This window comes from Bubalus bubalis, chromosome 9, assembly GCF_019923935.1.
Source record: "Bubalus bubalis isolate 160015118507 breed Murrah chromosome 9, NDDB_SH_1, whole genome shotgun sequence".
NCBI classification, from domain to species: Eukaryota; Metazoa; Chordata; class Mammalia; order Artiodactyla; family Bovidae; genus Bubalus; species Bubalus bubalis.
In genome coordinates, this window is record NC_059165.1 from 64,856,877 (window position 1) to 64,879,807 (window position 22,931).

General features: G+C 39.2%; 1 protein-coding gene across 3 annotated transcripts in view; it reads right to left on the reverse strand.

Annotated features, from left to right (window-relative positions):
• The window catches only part of SEC24A (SEC24 homolog A, COPII coat complex component), a 74,157-nt gene that overhangs the window by 50,569 nt on the left and 657 nt on the right, over window positions 1-22,931 (reverse strand). The gene's annotated exons all lie outside the window — the stretch shown is intronic.

The window sequence follows — 22,931 nt, forward strand, 5'->3', positions numbered from 1 at the left end:
CCAATCAAATTTCATACTTTTTTTGTAAAGGTGAAGTGAAGTCGCTCAGTCGTGTCTGACTCTTCACGACCCCATGGACTGTGGCCTATCAGGCTCCTCAGTCCATGGGATTTTCCAGACGAGAGTACTGGATTGGGGTGCCACTGCCTTCTCCAGGGAGCTTCCCCACCCAGGGATCGAACCTGGGTTTCCCGCATTGTAGGCAGATGATTTTACCGTCTGAGCCACCATCTTCCTTTAAATTAAATGTAGTTAACTTGCTGCTAGGGATTCTGCAATTTGTAAATTACTATGAATAGAACATTTACTTTCACTTCTAACTAGTAAAAGGCCATCAAGTATTCAAAGTACCATAAATGCCCAATTATAAGGTGAGATTTCCCTCAAAAATTATTTCTCAAACAAGAAGGCACCATACAAGTCTCTACAACGTTCATTGTACAATAATGCTTTGTCCTAGTGGATTAACACTGTTTCAAACAGTAGATACGATAAATTAATGAGTTACAAAATCAGTAAGCTGTAAACTATCTTTTTAGTTAAGAAATAGAAGACAGTTAAGAATGGAAAATATTGCAGGATGTCACATGTAATAAAGGTTAAGTATTGTGAGGTTTCATTACAAATATACACTATATGAATATGTATACTGGGTCACTATTTAAAATGTATTTCTTACTGTAGATTATATTCAAAGTCTGAAAGCCCGTGATCAGCTGATACCTTTGAATCTTCTTTTATCCTTCTATGATTTATTCCTTACACATCCTATTACCTTTTAAAACATGGATCAGATCAACTTCCTACTCAAAACTTCCAAAGTCCTTATCTTAGCTTATAAGATCCTCTATGTCCCTGGCTTCCCTTCTGGTCTCATTTCCGACTTCCTTTGTTAAAAAATACTGAACATTCATTTTATTTTAATGAAACAGTGCCAGGATAATACATATGTTGTTTCTGATCTGGAAGTAAGTATCCTGTAGTCTTCTGATTCTATTTGTTTTTTCCTGTTCTTGCAGCAAATTTTAATATAAAGTTCAATTTTCCTTTAAGATTAGGTTTAACAGATTATGTCAACTCAAACAAGAAAATAGCCAATGTCTTGAACCACAGATTCATTAGTTCTATATGTGTCATATTAATTACACATGGTTCTTTTCTTATTAGGCTGTTCCCATCCTAATTTGATTTTGCTTTCAGTTAATCATATCTGATCATCTATATGGGCCAAGGGGTCTTTTAATCTGATATCTCTAATTCTGGAAAGACATCTATGCAGGGCTATATTTAAGCCAAGTTGGCGCAGATTTGCAGTTCTAAACACACACATACTGTTATAACTCTACCTTATATCAGTTTATCATATAATCTAAAATGACTTAATAATTTCCACTGAAGACTGAAAACCCTTTTAAATATGTACATATAATAGAACCCAAAATCTTTCAGTGTAACTGCTTCTGGTAAGGTCACTATGTCAACTGACATCAATTACTCTACTTTAATAGCTAAAGGCCTTTTACTATTCAAATAATTTCCTACTCTTTCTCTCTACTCAGCTCCAGTCACATTCACCTTCTTAATGTTCCTTCAACAAGCTTAACAATGCTTCTACTTTAGGGTTTGTCACTATTTTCTCCACCAAGAATACTCTTCCCCCAGATATAATCTCACTCCATCTCTTCCTTCAAGTCTCTCTCAGACACAGTCTCCTCACAGAGGCACTGTCTGAACACTACATCTAAAACAGACTCTTTTATTCTCTTCCCCTCTGACTCTGTCTTATTTTTCTTTCTAGTGTTTACCTGACACTATGTTATTTATTTATAGTATCTACTTCACTGTAACATAAGCTCCAGGAAGGTAGGAATTTCTTTTGTTCATTACTGTACTCTCAGCACCTAAAATGTGCCTATTACATAGTTGTGTTTGTTGAATGTGTGCTCAATATGTGTTTGTTGAATGACTCCAAGAATAAATATTATAGCACAGAAACTCTTGTACTTTGAATAATAAAGTACCACTTGGGGAAAAGTGAGAATCTAATAAAGGATAATTTCAATTACTATAGTGATCACATGATGGAATCTCTTAAAGGTAAAGAAAATTTTCCACAATACAGCACCATAACGTTGCATATTCTTGTAAGCAAAACTTCTAAATAAACTTTAAAAAAATACCAAAAAAAACCAAGCCCTTTCCTGAAAAATTCAGTCCTAAAACATTAGGCGAGGTAAGCATTCGCATATGTGGAAACTGGAGTAGAGTAAGGGGGCAGCACAAGCAATGACAGAATGGTTACATACCCTTGTTTTTGTTGTTCAGTTGCTAAGTCATGTCTGACTGCAATCCCAGGCTTCCCTGTCCTTCACTATCTCTCAGTTTGCTCAAACTCACGTCTACTGAGTCGATGAAGCCATCATCCTCTGCTGTCCCCTTCTCCTGTCCTCAATCTTTCCCAGCATCAGAGTCTTTTCCAATAGTCAGCTCCTTGCATACAGTGGAACTGATCAAATAAATATATATAAGATAATGGAAGTAAGGTCTCTTACTCTCAGAGAAGGAAGTCACAAATATGGAAAAGGGAAAACGAGAATGAATCCAATGGTAGTGGGACTACAACAGAGATTACAATTGAAACTCATGGACTTCAATGTGTATATAGTCAAGATTCCCTAGCTCTGTCTGCTGAGACCAAGAGCAGAGACATTCTAATAGCACTGATCTCTCAGGACTTGTCTTCTTGGTTTCTAAATACTATTCTCCACTAAAAGGAATCATGGCTGATTCATGAGCTTTCAAAGTACAAGATGAGCCTGCAACACGTTACTGAGCCAGAAAGCAAGAAAGTGCCCAAGAATGATGACACATGACAAGTGGATACATGAAGACAGCCTGAAAGAGCACCCACAGGCCAAACCAGAGATAAGAGAAGCCATCAGTATAAACAATGATAGTAATAGGTTATAACCCACTGAAATCACTGAAGTCACGAAATCAGAAGACGTTGGCTTCTTGGCAAGAAAGCTAAGACAAACCTAGACAGTGTGTTGAAAAGCAGAGACATCACTCTGCCAACAAAGGTCCGTAGAGTCAAGGCTGTCTTCCCAGTGGTCATGACAGCTGCGAGAGCTGGACTGTAAAGAAGGCAGAGTGCCGAAGAACTGATGCCTTCACACTATCATGCTGGAGAAGGCTCCTGACAGTCCCTTGGACAGCAAGGAGATCAAACCAGTCAATCTTAAGGGAAATCAACCCTGAATACACATTGGAAGGACTGAGGCTAAAGCTGAAACTCCAGTATTTCAGTCATCTGATGTGAACAGTCAACTCATTGGAAAAGTGATACTTCTTTGATACTGGAAAGATTGAGGGCAAAACAAGAGGGCATCAGAGGATGAGATGGCTGGATAACATCACTGATGCAATGGACATGAACTTGGGCAAACTTTGGGAGATGGTGAGGGACAGAGAAGCCCGAGGTGCTGCAGTCCATGGGGTCAAGAAGGCTGGACACCACCACCACACTGGAATAGTCCACACCAATAAAATAAATGAATAAATTAAAATTCTAACATGGAATGAGATATTTACAAAGTCTCAAACTACATTTCCCAAAATACTTTTCAATTACAAAAGAGGAGCAACATGACTGTGAAGAAGCTTGGCACACACCCTTCTAATCAAGTGATCAAAGTGAACATCACCAATAATGGGAGAAAATGAAATCATGTGCCACCTAATGGGATGTGATGAGAATACAACATCTTTTCTGTCCTGCTAAAGTGCATAGTCTAAATCTAATCATGATGAAATGTTAATATATGACAAACCTAAACTGAAAGACATTCTACAAAATAACTGGCTTATAATTTTCAAAAGCATCTAGGTCATGAAAGTCAGAGGAAGACTGAGAAACTGCTTCAGATTGAAGAACACTACAAAGGCATGACACTTAAATGCTACATGTGACTTCAGACAGGATTTTTTTGCTAAGGGTTTTATTGGGACAACTGGTGAAATCTGAAGTCTGGGGATTAGATAATAGTAACATATTAGTGTTAATTTCCTAATTTCTTAGTTGTATTGCAGTTATTTAGGACACCTTTCTTTTGTGTAAGAAATAAAAAAGCATTTAAGAGTGAAAGAGACACGTGTACCCCAATGTTCATCGCAGCACTGTTTATAATAGCCAGGACATGGAAGCAACCTAGATGTCCATCAGCAGATGAATGGATAAGAAAGCTGTGGTACATACACACAATGGAGTATTATTACTCAGCCATTAAAAAGGATACATTTGAATCAGTTCTAATGAGGTGGATGAAACTGGAGCCTATTATACAGAGTGAAGTAAGCCAGAAAGAAAAACACCAATATAGTATACTAATGCATATATGTGGAATTTAGAAAGATGGTAACAATAACCCTGTATACGAGACAGCAAAAGAGACACTGATGTATAGAACAGTCTTCTGGACTCTGTGGGAGAGGGAGAGGGTGAGATGATTTGGGAGAATGGCATTGAAACATGTATAATATCATATATGAAACGAGTCGCCAGTCCAGGTTCGATGCACGATACTGGATGCTTGGGGCTGCTGCACTGGGACGACCCAGAAGGATGGTATGGGGAGGGAGGAGGGAGGAGGGTTCAGGATGGGGAACACATGTATGCCTGTGGCGGATTCATTTCAATATATGGCAGAACCAATATAATATTGTAAAGTTTAAAAATAAAATTAAAAAAGAAAAAAAAAAGAGTGATGGGACACCATGTCAGCAATTTACTCTCAGATAGTTTTGGGGGAAAAGTTCTTTGCAGTGTACTTGCAACTTATCTGTAAAGTTGATGTGATAAAACTTAAGTAAAAGCAAATGAAGACTTTTTAGGTGAACTCTTTAGGAATAAATTATGTTTTAGGACTGTGTACTTAAAAATAGTTTCTCCAAATCTTTTTGACAACTTGAAACTTCAGTTTAGTTCAGTCGCTCAGTCATGTCCGACTCTTTGCGACCCCATGAATCGCAGCACGCCAGGCCTCCCTGTCCATCACCAACTCCCGGAGTTCACTCAGACTCACGTCCATCGAGTCGGTGATGCCATCCAGCCATCTCATCCTCTGCCGTCCCCTTCTCCTCCTGCCCCCAATCCCTCCCAGCATCAGAGTCTTTTCCAGTGAGTCAACTCTTTGAATGAGGTGGCCAAAGTACTGGAGTTTCAGCTTGAGCATCATTCCTTCCAAAGAAATCCCAGGGCTGATCTCCTTCAGAATGGACTGGTTTTGCTAAATTAAGTTAAATGACGGAAAAAAGTTAAATCATTCCCAAGTCAAATAAGATACTGAAACATCATTTACTGAACATAGGTTTCCTTTTATAGAGAAACTAAAGATATTTAGGACTATTAACGTTTGGTATGCAGAAGGCAACGGCACCCCACTCCAGTACTCTTGCCTGGAAAATCCCATGGACGGAAGAGCCTGTTAGGCTGCAATCCATGAGGTCGCTAAGAGTCGGACACGACTGAGCGACTTCACTTTTCACTTTCATGCATTGGAGAAGGAAATGGCAGCCCACTCCAGTGTTCTTGCCTGGAGAATCCCAGGGATGGGGGAGCCTGGTGGGCTGCCGTCTATGGGGTCACACAGAGTCGGACACGACTGAAGTGACTTAGCATAGCATAGCATAGCAACGTTTGGTAACACACTAGAGCGCGGGCGGCTGCGACCGGAGCACAACAGCGAGCGAGAGGAGCTACCCCACGTCAGAGTTCAAGGGCAGAAGCCGGGAGGACCCCCATGCCTGAAGGGCGGCGGCCAAAAGGACTTACCTCACGTCTGAGGTCAGGGGCAGCGGCAGGGAGGAGCTACCCCACGCCCCCACGCCCGAGGCCAGGGGTGGCCAAAGGGAGGAGCTACCTGAGGGTCCAAGAAGCAGTGGCTGCGCGGGCGCAGGAGGGCCTAGAGGAGCTATCCCGTTGAAGGTCCGGAAGGGCAGCGGTGAGGAGATACCCCTCGTCCAAGGTAAGGAGCAACGGCTGCGCTTTGCTGGAGCAGCCGTGAAGAAATACCCAACACCCAAGGTACGAGAAACCAAAGTAAGATGGTAGGTGTTGCAAGAGGGCATCAAGAGGGCAGACACACTGAAACCCTACTCATAGAAAACTAGTCAATCTAATCACACTAGGACCACAACCTTGTCTAACTCAATGAAACTAAGCCATGCCTGTGGGGCAACACAAGACGGGCGGGTCATAGTGGAGACATCTGACAGAACGTGGTCCACTGGAGAAGGGAATAGCAAACCACTTCAGTATTCTTGCCTTGAGAACCCCATGAACAGTATGAAAAGGCAAAATGATAGGATACTGAAAGAGAAACTCCCCAGGTCAATAGGTGCCCAATATGCTACTGGAGATCAGTGGAGAAACAACTCCAGAAAGAATGAAGGGATGGAGCCAAAGCAAAAACAATACCCAGCTGTGGATATGACTGGTGATAGAAGCAAGATCCAATGCTGTAAAGAGCAATATTGCATAGGAACCTGGAATGTCAGGTCCATGAATCAAGGCAAATTGGAAGTGGTCAAAAAAGAGATGGCAAGAGAGAATGTCGACATTCTAGGAATCAGTGAACTAAAATGGACTGGAATGGGTGAATTTAACTCAGATGACCATTATATCTACTACGGCGGGCAGGAATCCCTCAGAAGAAATGGAGTAGCCATCATGGTCAACAAAAGAGTCCGAAATGCAATAATTGGATACAATCTCAAAAACAACAGAATGATCTCTGTTCGTTTCCAAGGCAAACCATTCAATATCACAGTAATCCAAGTCTATGCCCCAACCAGTAATGCTGAAGAAGCTGAAGTTGAATGGTTCTATGAAGACCTACAAGACCTTTTAGAACTAACACCCAAAAAAGATGTTCTTTTCATTATAGGGGACTGGAATGCAAAAGTAGGAAGTCAAGACACACCTGGAGTATCAGGCAAATTTGGCCTTGGAATACGGAATGAAGCAGGGCAAAGACTAATAGAGTTTTGCCAAGAAAAGGCACTGGTCATAGCAAACACCCTCTTCCAACAACACAAGAGAAGACTCTACACATGGACATCACCAGGTGGTCAACACCGAAATCAGATTGATTATATTCTTTGCAGCCAAAGATGGAGAAGCTCAGTCAACAAAAACAAGACCAGGAGCTGACTGTGGCTCACATCATGAACTCCTTGTTACCAAATTCAGACTTAAATGGAAGAAAGTAGGGAAAACCACTAGACCATTCAGGTATGACCTAAATCAAATCCCTTATGATTATACAGTGGAAGTGAGAAATAGATATAAGGGCCTAGACCTGATAGATAGAGTGCCTGATGAACTATGGAATGAGGTTTGTGACACTGTACAGGAGACAGGGATCAAGACCATCCCCATGGAAAAGAAATGCAAAAAAGCAAAATGGCTGTCTGGGGAGGCCTTACAAATAGCTGTGAAAAGAAGAGAAGTGAAAAGCAAAGGAGAAAAGGAAAGATAAAACATCTGAATGCAGAGTTCCAAAGAATAGCAAGGCGAGATAATAAAGCCTTCCTCAGCAATCAATGCAAAGAAACAGAGGAAAACAATAGAATGGGAAAGACTAGAGATCTCTTCAAGAAAATTAGAGATACCAAGGGAATATTTCATGCAAAGATGGGCTCGATAAAAGACGGAAATGGTATGGACCTAACAGAAGCAGAAGATATCAAGAAGAGGTGGCAAGAATACACAGAAGAACTGTACAAAAAAGATCTTCACGACCCAGATAATCACGATGGTGTGACTGACCTAGAGCCAGACATCCTGGAATGTGAAGTCAAGTGGGCCTTAGAAAGCATCACTACGAACAAAGCTAATGGAGATGATGGATTTCCAGCTGAGCTATTTCAAATCCTGAAAGATAATGCTGTGAAAGTGCTGCACTCAATATGCCAGCAAATTTGGAAAACTCACCAGTGACCACAGGACTGGAAAAAGTCAATTTTCATTCCAATCCCAAAGAAAGGCAATGCCAAAGAATGCTCAAACTACCACACAGTTGCACTCATCTCACATGCTAGTAAAGTAATGCTCAAAATTCTCCAAGCCAGGCTTCAGCAATATGTGAACCGTGAACTTCCTGATGTTCAAGCTGCTTTTAGAAAAGGCAGAGGAGCCAGAGATCAAATTGCCAACATCTGCTGGATCATGGAAAAAGCAAGAGTGTTCCAGAAAAACATCTATTTCTGCTTTATTGACTATGCCAAAGCCTTTGACTGTGGATCACAATAAACTGTGGGAAATTCTGAAAGAGATGGGAATACCAGACCACCTGACCTGCCTCTTCAGAAACCTGTATGCAGATCAGGAAAGAACAGTTAGAACTGGACATGGAACAACAGACTGGTTCCAAATAGGAAAAGGAGTACATCAAGGCTGTATATTGTTACCCTGCTTATTTAACTTATATGCAGAGTACATCATGAGAAACGCTGGACTGGAAGAAACAGAAGCTGGAATCAAGATTGCCGGGAGAAATATCAATAACCTCAGATATGTAGATGACACCACCCTTATGGCAGAAAGTGAAGAGGAACTCAAAAGCCTCTTGATGAAAGTGAAAGAGGAGAGTGAAAAAGTTGGCTTAAAGCTCAACATTCAGAAAACGAAGATCATGGCATCTGGTCCCATCACTTCATGGCAAATAGATGGGGAAACAGTGGAAACAGTGGCAGACTTTATTTTTTTGGGCTCCAAAATCACTGCAGATGGTGACTGCAGCCATGAAATTAAAAGACGCTTACTCCTTGGAAGGAAAGTTATGACCAACCTAGATAGCATATTCAAAAGCAGAGACATTACTTTGTCAACAAAGGTCCGCCTAGTCAAGGCTACGGTTTTTCCTGTGGTCATGTATGGATGTGAGAGTTGGACTGTGAAGAAGGCTGAGCGTTGAAGAATTGATGCTTTTGAACTGTGGTGTTGGAGAAGACTCTTGCGAGTCCCTTGGACTGCAAGGAGATCCAACCAGTCCATCCTAAAGGAGATCAGTCCTGGGTGTTCTTTGGAAGGAATGATGCTAAAGCGGAAACTCCAGTACTTTGGCCACCTCATTCGAAGAGTTGACTCACTGGAAAAGACTCTGATGCTGGGAGGGATTGGGGGCAGGAGGAGAGGGGGACGACAGAGGATGAGATGGCTGGATGGCATCACCGACTCGATGGACGTGAGTCTGAGTGAACTCCGGGAGTTGGTGATGGACAGGGAGGCCTGGCGTGCTGCGATTCATGGGGTCGCAAAGAGTCGGAGACGACTGAGTGACTGAACTGAACTGAACTGAACTGAACACACTAAAAGAATTTTTTTCCTAAAAAGAGCATGTGCTTTTTTAGCAACTATAAATAGTATAAGTTTGCCAATCTATAGAATGCTAATGTAGAAGACAGTTCATAATTGCTTACTTCTTGGTTTTCACTAGAAACTGAAGTTTTTAAAGGTTAAGAATCCTAATTAAACTATGTAATTAAAACTACTAAAAAATTTGAAGATGTAAGGAGTAGAGATGTATTTTGTTAAGGAAAAAAGACAGTATTTTGCACAGAAGCTGGTTATTTCTACATGGGAAAGAAAATAAGGGTCAAATTAATATGAATATAGAAAGTTGTAGAGATTTAGAAGGAAAAAATCTTTAGGACAGAATTCTATGGGGACTTCGCTGGTGGCCCAGTTATTAAGACTGTGCGATTCCACTGCAGTGGGCATGGGTTCAGTTCCTGATCAGGGAGCTAAGATCCCTTATGCTGCAAGGCAAGGCTAAAAACAAAAAAAAAAAAGAAAAGGGAGAAAGGAATTTATGTGTAATCAGAACTATGATTGGAATACATTTAAGTAGATAAATTTTAATACCAATGTAAGAGGATACAAAGCCTTAGTTTTATTTCTTTCTGTTAAGAGGACAAAGTTTCTTAGACTACTGACCTGCTTTTAATACCAGATTGTAAAGTTTCTTTATCTTTTAAGTAATCTGTTACAACTTTCTACATTTGCCTTGGAAATCTAAAGCCACCTGGTTAAGTGAATAAGTATTATTTCACAGTGACCTATGACACTGTTTTTAAAAACTTTTTGATATTTCTGACAAAATTCTCAAAGATCAAATTTATATGAAGTTCATTTGACCTCCAGCTAACTTTGAGGTTTTCCAAGAGGGCCCTTGGGGCTTCCCCAGTGGCTCAGCAGTACAGAACCTGCCTGCAATGCAGGAGACACAGGAGATGCAGGTCTGATCTCTGGGCAGGGAAGATCCCTTGGAGATGGATATGGCAACCCACTCCAGTATTTTTGCCTGAAAAATCCCCTAGACAGAGGAGCCTGGCAGGCTACAATCCATGGGGTCACAAAGAGTCAGACACAACTAAAGTGACTGAGCAGAGCATGGCACAGCAAAAGGGCCCTAAAACACCTTAAGAAAATTGTTTTGTTATTAAAGAAAGATATAAAATTAATTAGGTTTATTTGATATGTTAAATTACTTGGGAAGCATTGTCAATGAATGATAAACCTGTTTAAGTTTATATTGTATGGGTAAATTCTATTAATATAGATATTCTAGAAATAATATGGAATACCTAAAAATCTGGTATGTCCTAGTAAATAAAATGTTATCAGCCATAACTCTAGTTATTATCTTAACATATTGTATGTCACAGTAATAACCAAATTCATCTGCCAATTACACTGTAATCAGATCTTTAACCATGCCTTTTAAAGTCTTCTGTCATCCACAGACAGTTATTGTTTTATTCTGCTGTTGATGAAAAAAAAAAAAAGAAGCTTCATCTTCAAGAACACTCATAGAAAGGACTTTCTGACAAGTACAGGTTTCTGACAACTTTCAGATAATACTGCTGAACTGGTAAGAAATTAAGTAGTTATAAAGGGAAAGCTGTTAACAGAAGTTTAAGATCAAGGATTAATCACATAGTACTAAGTGCATGATGAATATAATTGGGGGGATTTTTTTTACCAAAATTATTACTGATTTTTAATCTTGTGCTTTCTAAATACAAGGAAACCCTTCCCCTCAAGCTAATTATGACTTACAGCAATTTGATAAATTACACTTTTGTAAGTACAAGTGAAACATTTACCTTTTCTCTCTACTTGATTCCCCCAGAAACTGGAAACTCTTAGGTTCTCAGCAGCCTTATCAGGTGAATAATGAAGATTATCTCCTGGCAGGTGCAGGAATCTCAAGATATTCTGGAGATCCTGAGAAGGGAAGAACCCACCCAATCTTGGGTATCACAGACTGAATCTTACAGCACACCCTTGATCTGGCTTTCTTGGCTTTGAAAGACCTTTAAGAGTTCAATTTGAAATTCCTTATGAAAGTTCCAGCACAGCTGAAAAGAGCCTGTATGATCAGTTATACTTATGTAAATAATCAGGCCAAGTTTATTGAAACCAGATTTGTTTTGCAAACAAATTAGCTTTAATCTGGCCATATTTGATGGAAACGAGGGTAATTTTAGAGAGAAAAAAATATATTTCAGTATATGTGCTGCTGAAGAGAGCACTAGAAAAAAATATATTTCAATGCATATTACGTTTTAGTGTTGTCTTTAAGGTTTTTCTATATTTACTGCCTAAGACTCACTTCCAAAGTAACTTTGTTGTTATATTATTATAGAATTTAATTACAACTTAATTGAATTATTAAGAGGATACTCTAAGTTTGTTTCTGGAGTTTATCATAGTAAATTATCTTTGGATGAAGATCAAATCCCCATAACCTGCAACCAGGATATTATGTATACTGGAAAAGACATCAGATTATTATGTGTGTGTGTGTATATATATACATACATACATATATATACAGGATATTATGTATATTGGAAAAGACTCTTTACAGCCACACTGGGAGGGGCCATATCAGGCTACCTCTCCTAAACAGACTTCAGTTCCTATTTCTGACACCCAGCTCTGACTAACTGAGGCCAGCCCTACCAGACCAGGATGAGAAGAAAACATCTGAAGTAGACAGCTGACCCAAAATGCTGGACCAGACTTGTACACTAATTACTTTGAAAACTGCTCACACTTCTGCTTATAAATCAGATATTTCTTTCTTGGGCTTAATCATATGCCAAGTTTCAAAAGTCAGTATTTTGGGGTGTGGCCAATTACCAATGTCCAGTACTCCTGGGTTACCTTTGTGAATTTCTCCTTTTCAAAGCTCTAATCGGATGGCCCTTAGAAATTTTATTTTAGAAGAAACTTGAGTACCATGCAAGCTACCATCAATATTACTAAATGGGACCCTGTTACCTGGCCAATTTATGACACTTGCTCTGAAACTGGTCACAAAATATATACCATCTCCTTTTTACTACATGTTAAGTATTGGGTAGCTCCTGATCCCAGTGGATTTATGGAACAAGTTTATGGCCTTGGTTCTCCCTGGGCTGGTTAGGAAAATGCACAACTGGTTTCCTGTGGGCTCAAGGTCACCTACAGGCAGCCTTGGAACCAGGCCCTGCCAATTTGCCTTCAATTCCAGCATGCTGGGTTCAATGTTTTCCAATGGTATGACCATTTAGCTACAGAATTTGCGATTTCCCACTTGGAATATAAGATATCATTACTTACATAGAGGCTTTAACAAAATTTACTGAGTAGGCTTTGAATGATAGTTATTAAAGCCAGTAGTTTGCTCAATTCAGAAGTCTACATGATGAGAAAAAGTGGTGCTACAGAATTGTAATATGACCTTTGAGATTGTAATTGCTTCCCAAGGGGGAAATTGTGCTGTAATACATACTGAATGTTGTGTATCGTATTCAATAGTCTTCTGATATAACTCATCTTGCAAGTCGGGTCCGACTCTTTGAGATCCCATGGACTATACAGTCCATGGAATTCTCCAGGCCAGAATACTGAAATGGGTAGCTGTTCCCTTCTCCAGGGGATGTTCCCAACCCAAGGATCGAACCCAGGTCTCCCGCATTGCAAGCGGATTCTTTACCAGCTGAGCCACAAGGGAAGTCCAAGAATACTGGAGTGGGCGGCCTATCCCTTCTCCAGCGGATCTTCCCAACCCAGGAATTGAACCAGGGTCTCCTGCATTGCAAGTGGATTCTTTACTAGCTGAGCTACCAGGGAAGCCCAACTCATCTTAAGATACATGAAGAATCAGATTTCTACTCTGAATAATCCTCTTCCCAATTTAAGGGAAATAACAGGAAAATGGATTGGTTTAGGAGGCTCTGGCTTAAACTTTTAAACTACTGATCACATCTACAGTTCTCTATGAATTAATGAACATGCACAGTGTATGTGACAAGATAAAACTGGCATATATCCTACTAGACAACTTGAAATTAACCATTAGTCCTTGAAATTAACCATCAGTCCTTGCCAAATATCTTACTAGCATAACTGCCTAAAAGGAAAGAAAGAACCCGGCTATTAAGACCCCAACATCAAGGAAAATGATAAACACAGGGCAGGTAAGCCATCACTGTGGCATCGAGGGACCAAATATTTGATTACCTAATGCTTTCTATCAAAAGATGAATGATTAAAGAAGGGAAATTAATGAAGTAAAATTCCTATTTTATGGCAAAACAAGAAAATTTTACGTATAAATTTTTTCTCTGTCTGCTTGGGACTCCTCCCTTAAGTGTATAATGTGTATCTGCATTAATCACACATACTTAGGAGATAACCTCCCTTATTAATCTTGTAAAGGGTCATGATGATTCACTACTAGCTCTGTACATGCAGATCTGGATTGTGTAAACTGTCAATACGTCATTTGAAGTACAATCCTTTGTCTCAAAAAGGTATATGACTGTACTTTGACTTCTGACCGGGGGAATATTCCTCAGAGCTTTTTAAAAGACTATCTCCCAGGTTATAATCCGCAGGTTGACTGCAATACATTTTTCCATCTTTCTTAGATATTACCCTATTGAATAATTTTATTGTCAACACTATATTTTATTCCAGATGGTTAGGAACATACCATTCATTGCCTAATTGAAAAGACAGATTTTATGAAGAATCTTCTGAGCACACAAGGTAAGGTCCACTCCGTCCCTGTCCTCAAGAAGCTACGGTCCAAACAGGAAGACAACCAGGTGAGGACAACAGAGAGTAAAATCTTCAGAGGCAACAGGAGTTGGCCCCAGAAAAAGGACTGCCAAGGGCGCCTGCAGAGAAAGGAGCAACATGTGCAACAGCCCGTAGTCATGAAACGGCATTCTGAAAAATCAGTGTGGCCCAGCAGAGGCAAGTGATTGTGTCAAGCATCTGAAGTGAGGCAAGAGGTTAGGACATTAAAAAAAACCTCTTGGGGATTGCAGTAGAGATTGGAAGATACTGGAGTCTACAGCAATAATCCAGGTAAGAAATAATTGACTAAACAGTAGTAGTGGGAATACAGAGATCTTTGAATTAATGAAAACATTTGTAAAAAAGTAAAATTATAAGCAAATTTGGGTCATCTGGATAGAAATCAACATCTCACAGCCTAGTACTGCCACAAGATTTCATGGCTCACTCTAATATTTTTATTTATTGTTTCATCACAGGCCATTATGCTAGAGGTCTTTAAGCCAAGTACAGTCAGTGAAAGCCAAGTATCATCAAAATGCACAAAATAAGCAAAAGTCTTACAGTATATCAATGAAGAAAATGAGAAGAATATGCAGTCATAAGACTGTAAGGTAGAAAGACAAACACAAAAGAATCTGCTTTGGGCTTCCCTGGTGACTCAGTGGTAAAGAATCCACCTTCCAATGCAGGTGACACAGGTTTGATACCACATACCTGGGAGCAACTAAGCCCATACACCACAACTACTGAGCCTGTGCTCTAGAGCCCAGGAGCCACAGCTATTGAAGCCCACTTGCCCTAGAGCCCACGCTCCACAACAAGATAAGCCACCACAATGAGAAGCCTGCAAGCAGAGGGTAATCTGCTTGTTCCAATTAAAGAAAAGCCCACATGCAGCAACAAAGACCCAGCACAGCCTAAAATAATAAATTAATAAATTGTATGTAAAAAACAGAAAACAAAAAACACAAGAATATTAAAAAAAAAAGAACCTGCTTTGTAGTAGTCATTATCATAGATCCACTTATAGTGACTTATAATGTAAAAATTGTCTTTTTACATATGTATCAACTGGCAATAGTTTATTAGAATTACAGTAGTAGATATGTAATGAAGTTTTCACCAGTTTTAATTATATTATTTTGAAGTCATTAATAAATTATATAATCTATCAAAATAATGGATCAGCGATTTTAAAGGGGTCCAGAATATACCACTGTGACATAAAAATTATTTTGAGTAGAGGCATGAGTTCTGAGAATCTGCCTAAAAGCACTTATCCGCCTAAAAGCACAGCCTCCAAAAATAACTCAAAAGAATTAAGTTGTCCCATACCTAAACATACATTGTCACAAAATGATCAAGTCTCCCATTTATTCTACTAAGGACTCATATTTATTTTTCCTAAAAATCATTTTCCATAACTGCTCTTTTCTCTCTCCTCTTTCCCTATTAAGATGGTATATAAGTCCCAAATTCTCGAGGCCTATTTTTATGAACCTTCATAATGCATGAGTAAACTTTGGCTTTTCTCTTGCTATCCTGTCTTTTGCCAGTTTAACTCACAGGCTCCCAGGCACTAAAACTAAGAGGGCAGAGGAAAAATTTTTCTTCTCCCAACAACCTGAAACTAGTTTCATCTTAAAAAAATAAAAGAGAAAAACAATAATAGTCACCCAAATGATGTTCTAACATATTAAAAATATCAAGACTAATCAATTTTGGCTTTAGCCAAATAATCCATTGCATTATGTATTAAGTTTGAATTATACTGCTTTTGTTGTAATGTTCTTAATTCGTTTTGGTTTTACAATGGTACTATAGCTAAAACATATGGAGTTTATACCTAGTTTTATATCTATATACATTTTATAAAAAATAATTTAACATTGAGGTTGCAAAGAAATATTTAGCACCGACACATTACTTAAAAAAACTGATAAAGGAAACTGAACTGATAGGATTCGTGGAATTGAATATGAAGACATAATAAATCTGTGGAACTGACGTGGAATTGAAGAAGGGAAAGAACCAAAAATGACTCCCAGGACTAACCTGTGCAACTCGGCAGATGACAGTGCCATAAAAGAACTGGGGAAGGCAAGGAAAAACAAAACAAAGAATGAAGAATTATTTTAAATATACTTTAAGTGTCACCAAGAAATTCAAGTGGAACTAGAAAACATCTATTTTCAGCAAAAGAGATGGGTTTCAGCTTATGATATAACTTTGGAAATCACTGGCATACAGTATTTGATATCACAAGAATTAATAATATCATGCAGGGAGTAAGTACAGAGTAAGAAAAGAGCCAGCCTCAGAAACCATGTGAAATAATACATGTTTACTGTTAATTTTTAAAACGCTATTTATTATGTATTTATTTTTACTGCGCTGGGTCTTCACTGCTACACACAAGTTTTCTCTCGTTGCGATGCTTGGGCTTCTTGCTGCAGTGGCTTCTCTTGATGCAACTCGCAGGCTCGAGAGCACGGGCACAGTAGATGTGGCACACAGGCTCAGCTGCTCCGAGGCATGTGGACTCTTCCCCAGACCAGGGATCGAGCCCATGTTCCTTGACTGGCAGGTGGTTTCTTGACCACCGGGCCACCAAGGAAGCGCATATTGTTTTGTTTTGTTTTGTTTAGAAAGGAAGAAAAAGAATGGAACTAGGTTAGAAAATTCCAAAGATCACCAACATTTTAGGAAAAAGAGAGCAATTAGAAGAGAGGAACGAAAAATATTTTTTGTAACTTAATAACCAATAAATCAGAGAAGGCAATGGCACCCCACTCCAGTACTCTTGCCTGGAAAGTCCCATGGATGGAGGAGCCTGGTGGGCTGCAGTCCATGGGGTCGCTAGGAGTCGGATAGGACTTCACTTTCACTTTCACTTTCATGCATTGGAAAGGGAAATGGCAACCCACTCCAGTGTTCTTACCTGGAGAATCCCAGGGACGGGGGAGCCTGGTGGGCTGCCGTCTATGGGGTCGCACAGAGTCGGACACGACTGAAGCAAATTAGCAGCAGCAGCAACCAATAAATTATTTGTGGCCTTATTAAGGGCAGTTTTGGTGGATGTATAAAGTAGAAGCCAAATTAGAAATTATATTAAAGAAATGAGAGATTAAAATAAACGCAGGTGACTGCTTCTCAATCACCCAACCAGAAGCTTCAGAAACAAAGAGAACCTAGGTTCTACGTTTATAAATTCCTATTTTATACTTGATGGAATCTCAGAACCTAAACTAGTAAAATTTATGGTCTAAATTTTACTACTGTACATGTACTGGTGATTCTCACAGAATTACTTTGTGAATTTATTCATATTACTTCAGAATAAACTTTATGAACTTTAGAATCCACTGATACATAAAAATGATACTCCCAGAATGGTTTCCCCTAACATTCCAAGTAAAACAAAGACTTGAGATCTTATATTCTTAAACAACTCATTCACCAATCCATTCAGTAAATATATGCATGTGCTCAGTTGCTCAGTCATGTCTGACACTTTGTGACTTTATGGACTGAAGCCTGCCAGTATCCTCTGTCCATGGGATTTTCCAGGCAAGAATACTGGACTGGGTTGCCATTTCCTCCTCCAGAGGATCTTCCAACCCAAGAATTGAACCTGCATCTCCTTCATTGGCAGGTAGGTTCTTTACCAGTGAACCACCAGGAAGCCCCAGTAATATACAATGAGCTACTACTTGCCAGGGACAGTTTACACTTTCTACCTACCATTCATGAATTCAGTTGACTAAACCAGTTCAAACTAATTCAAGGCTCTCTTGAATATGGTTCCATTAGTTATGGTGTCCTACATGAAAGTAAATAAAAGTTACAGAAAAGTAGCCAAATATTCAAAACATTGTGCTTTAGATGGCAATGTTTTACTTAACTTTTGAAAAGTTCCTTCTGTGTATGTGCTTTTAAATACAACAGATTTGGAGGACAAGTCAAGTATAGAGAGAAAAAAAAATGATTTGGCACCTCTCCCTGTACATCAAAATACACTCTGATCACCTCCAGTTGACCAGTTGACACTATAAGTGCAACAAATGTATGCTACTGCATGAGGACAACTTGTGGATCAGTGACTAAATATAACGGCTTTAAAGAAAGCAACAAAAGGGACAAGAGCAAATGCTAACAATCAAAGTGGGGGTACTGGCAATTTCAAGATGTATAAGATATTCATGAGATGTGATGCTGAAATAGCAAAGAAATGGACTCAATACTAACAAAAGTTGAGGGTCTGGTCATGTATGAATTATAATCCAAAGGGAACTATGCTGGGTGGCAATTTCAAAAAAATATCAGCAAGTATTTACCCTAACTATATATATCCACCTCATAAAGAAACTAAAGAAAAGGTTCTGTTCCTTGATCCAGGCATAACCACCAGGCAAGCTGAATAAATAAGACTGCCAAGTTTAAATCTAGGTTCCACAACATATCAGCTGTGTAACCTTGAATGAGTTGCTTGACCACTCATCTTCATTTCCTGGTCAGTAAACCTAACAGTTCTCATATCACAGGGCTGTTATGAGGATTAAATGAAATGATGCTTATAATACAACCTACCACAATGACTAGGAATAGAGTAAGTACACGATAAATGCTAATTCTTATTGTTACTATTCTGTGTCTTTAGGAACTCCCAGTCTATCAGCAAAGTCCAAACAGAAGCTCAATGTAGTAAGTTCTATTAAGTGTAGTAAGTTCCAGTAAGTGCTGGAGTGGATTGCCATTTCCTTCTCCAGGGGATCTTCCTGACCCAGGGATCGAACCTGGGTCTCCCACATTGCAGGCAGACGCTTTACCGTCTGAGCCACCAAGGAAGCCCGTAGTAAGTTCTATTAGAGTTGGGCAAAGCCTTATGGGCTTCCCTGCTAGCTCAGACAGTAAAGACTTTGCCTGCGGTGCAGGAGATAAGGGTTGAATCTCTGGGTCAGGAAGATCCCCTGGAGAAGGAAATGGCTACCCACTCCAGTATTCTTGCCTGGAGAATCCCATGGCCAGAGGAGGCTGGCAGGCTATAGTCCATGGAGTCACAAAGGGCTGGACATGACTGAGTGACTAAGCCTGCGCACGTGCAGTCTTGTAGGACTCCAAAGTTACTGTGCCCACTGAAAACATTAAAAGAAACTCAGCCACAACAATCAGTGTTAGAGATCACATGCCAATTTTAGTCTCAGCACTAAAGACTTCATATGGGACTTCCTTCCCTGGTTGCACAGTGGATAAGAATCTGTCTGCCAGCGCAAGGGACAAAGGTTCAATCCCTGATCTGGCAATACCCCACATGCCTTGGAGCAACTAAGCCCCTGCACCACAACTACTGAGCCCGCACACCCTAGGGCCTGTGCTCCACAACAAGAGAAGCCATTGCAATGAGAAATCTGGGCACCACAAGGGAGTAGCCGCAAACAGAGGAAAAGCCCACACAAATCAAGGAAGACCCAGCGCAGCTAAAAATAAATAATAAAAAAATTTTTAAAGCCTGCCTATATTAAAAACACACAATCATAATTATGGTTTACCTCATAAAAACTAAAAGAGATTTACATTTCTGCCATGACTAAAATAGAGATATGAGCACAAGTTCAGCATTTAAACTGATGACTAACCCAATACATCACATTCTACTACGTTTCAGCTGACAATATCAGACACAACTTGGTGACTGAACAACATATATAAAAATCCACAGAAAATTTCACCAGAAAGAAAACAGTTGAAAATGAGCTCAAATCTTAGAATGAACAAGTCAATACATGTTTAGTGAACTAAACTGCAAATACCCAATTCTAAAATCATTCAATAAAACTGGTAATTTCTTCAATGTGCTAGACACCACGTGAGTCTGCTGGAGAGAAGATGATGTGCAAAAACAGATATTCTTGCCCTTATAGGACTTACAGTCTAGAAGGAAAACATATTATTTTATAAAATTATAATGTAACAGGGGAATGAATCTCAGTGGAAGAGAAAATGTAGAATATTCTTCTCACTCTTAACCTATAAGGGGAAAAGTTGAGTATTACATAAATATTACAAAAAATGTTAATAAAACTACAGTTTCTAACTGCCTTGACAAATTGACTCAAATAGTCAACAAAGGAGCTAATTACAAGCGGGAGTCATGATTTGCTTTTGGTCTTTATTATATGGTAATCAGGTGAAAATCTGCCAGTTTACATAGTCTTGCAGTTTCACTATCAACTTCTGCAAAGGAAATGAGTGCACCCAAATCTACACAGAGACTGAGAAAAACCATCTAGTCACCTTTTGGATTGTAGTGCAATGTAACAATCAACCACAGAAAGCAATGTCCAGATGTGTGAGGTATTCCGTAATATATTAACACTATGCAATACGAAAGTAAGTTACAGAAAAACAAGAGTTGACTATTCAATCAACTTTTAAATTATAATCTTAAAAAACAATGGAAGATCCAACTGAACTGTAATGCATAATTTAAGCATGCTACATTAAACCTAAAGCATGAGAATTCAGTAGTATTTAAGCAGCAATAAGTGCCTAGAAAGAGTTAACCAAAAAAATTAGATCCAAAAAAAAAAAAAAAAATTAGATCCAGCACTGAACTTTTTTTTCACCTTTTAGAGAAATATCCTTCCCTCCAATTCTCCACCACATCCCTACTCTCTTTATTAGTGGAGTGAACAATGTGAACAATAACAGAACCCAATGCAGGATATTAGCCATTTTACTGAGAATACTTTTACAAAAAAACTTTAGAAATTGGGTTTATAAAAAGAATGTCAAAGTTATATCTTAACAAGGGTATATACCATATGACCCAGCTATTCTACTTTTACACATTTATCAAAGAATACAAAGGCACTAATTCAGAAAGATCTATGTACCCCTGTGCTGACTACAGCATTATTTACAGCAGCCAAGTATGGAAATAACCTAATTGTCCATCAATGGATGAATGGATAAAGATGTGATAGACACACACACAATGGAATATTAATATAATTCAGCCATAAATAGAATGAAATCCTGCCATTTGCAAGAACATGGATGGAACTTGAAGGTACTATGCTAAGTGAAATAGGCAAAGAAAGATAAATACCATATAATTTCACTCATATTTAGAAGCTAAAAAAACTAAGTGAACAGACAAAATAAAACAAAAACTCACCAATACAGAGATCAGATTAGTGGTTACCAGAAGGGGAGGGGGTTGGGGAAATGCGTGAAGGGGTCAACTGTATAGTGATGGATGGTAACTGGACCTGTGGTGGTGATCACTTTGTGGCGTATACTGATGTTGAATTATAATGCTGTACACTTGAAGCTTATTTTCTAGAAAGTGGGGGTACATATTTGCAATCCTATGACTTCCTTCCCTATCTGACTCCCCAATTGGCTCTGAGCAAGCTATGTACATGGACTCCTTTTTTATTTTCTTTTATAATCTTAAGGACAGAACTGGAGCATGCAACAAATGTCCGTTGAACTGGATCAAATCAACATAGTGACAATATCTCCGTATAGTATATACAATGGCTACACTGCTTTACCATTTCAAAATTATCAAAACTATACTTACATATAAGTTTGCAAGCATATTTGCAGGATTTACCATTTAAAGCTCGTGTAAAAGTGCAACTTAAAGAAGGAGAAAACACAGTCATATGGCATCTTGCTTAAGAGTTTTGGCCTTAACGTCTTAAAATAATTTCATCCTCAGTGAAAATGTAACTAAATAGCCTAGAATAAAAAAATAGTTTACATAATCTGTTACCATAAGTTTGAGGAAAAACAATTGATTCAATTTAATACCATTTCAGTGCTTACTCTCACTTATTCTTGCTACTGCCTACATAGCTGCCTACTCATAGACATTTTTAAAAGTCTTTTGGAGCCTTCTTTGTAAAGAAAACAGTAGTCTCTAAAAACAATATAAATTAGCTATTTTAGTCAGTGGCTATTTTCTCGAACTTCACAGCAATCTTAGATTTCAATGGGAAACTGAAGCATTTTAATATTATTCTACTAGTTCTGTTTCCAAGAACTAAAGATTTATAAGTAAACTGGTAACCTGGAAAACTGTTGGGAGAACATCTGTCTTTATTACAAGTTCTTAAAGAACTTAGCAAATCACAGCATAGGACAATTTAAAGAATCCTAGAAAGAGTATAAAATTAGAAGACATCTTCACACCGAATGACAAATTATAGTGCCACATGTACACTCTGGTCAGAGGTTCAGAGACTTTGTGTCCAACCACTTTCCAAGTGATGTAACGACCTCTGGAAATCAAACAGGAGATCCTCCCGTTCTAAAGCTGAAAAACTGAACAGGTGGCCTAGGTACAATTTGGGGAAGGTTCAGGGAGAGAGGAGCAGGCTCTAAAGAGGAAAAGCATAATCCTCCATTCATCTCCGCAGATTCACACTGAATACGACCCTCACCCTAATGCAGGCCCGACGGGACGGAAATGAATCAGACCCCAAACCTTGCTCTCCAGAAGACGCAGGTGAGGTGGAGCGGAGAAAAAGGGCACATAAACAGATCCCATGAGCCTTGCATGCGAGTTCTGAGATACAGACGGAATCTGTGTTCTTTACCCATGTATACCCAGGGCGTTATATACAGCAAGTGCTCAGCAACTGTGTGCTGCACGAAAGAATAAATATGAAACACTAAGACGAGTCGCGGTCCCTGTGGCTCAGCCTCCCAGCTCCAGGCGCTATGACCCTGGCAGGGAAGTCACTCTCGCCTACTGTCCCCTCATACGCAG